Raw genomic sequence first — 395 nt, 5'->3', positions numbered from 1 at the left:
TTTGGGGGTTCCCCACCACACCACACAAAAAAACAATTTTTGAATTAAAAATTTTACCGGGTGTAATTTTCCGGAGGATTTTAAAATGTTTTCTAAAACCCAGAAACATGGCGGGCTATAAACCCCCCAAAGGCCCCTGGGCCCTTTTTTATGACGGTTTTTTTCCCCGTGGGCAACTTTTTTTTGTTTAATTGTCGCTTGTGCAGGGCCCGGGAAACCCTATTTTCCCAAAAAATGCTTTTCGGGGGGGGTGCCTCCCGAACCCTTTGATTTGGGAAGGTTTTGGGGGAATGGGAAAAGGGGGGGGAACCTTTAAAAAGGAATTTTGGTATGAAAATGACTAACCCAATTTTGCTTTAAAAAAAGTTTTAAATATGTATTTTAAATTTAGGGGA

This window comes from Penaeus monodon, chromosome 20, assembly GCF_015228065.2.
Source record: "Penaeus monodon isolate SGIC_2016 chromosome 20, NSTDA_Pmon_1, whole genome shotgun sequence".
Classification (NCBI taxonomy): domain Eukaryota; kingdom Metazoa; phylum Arthropoda; class Malacostraca; order Decapoda; family Penaeidae; genus Penaeus; species Penaeus monodon.
This window is presented reverse-complemented; position numbering follows the sequence as displayed.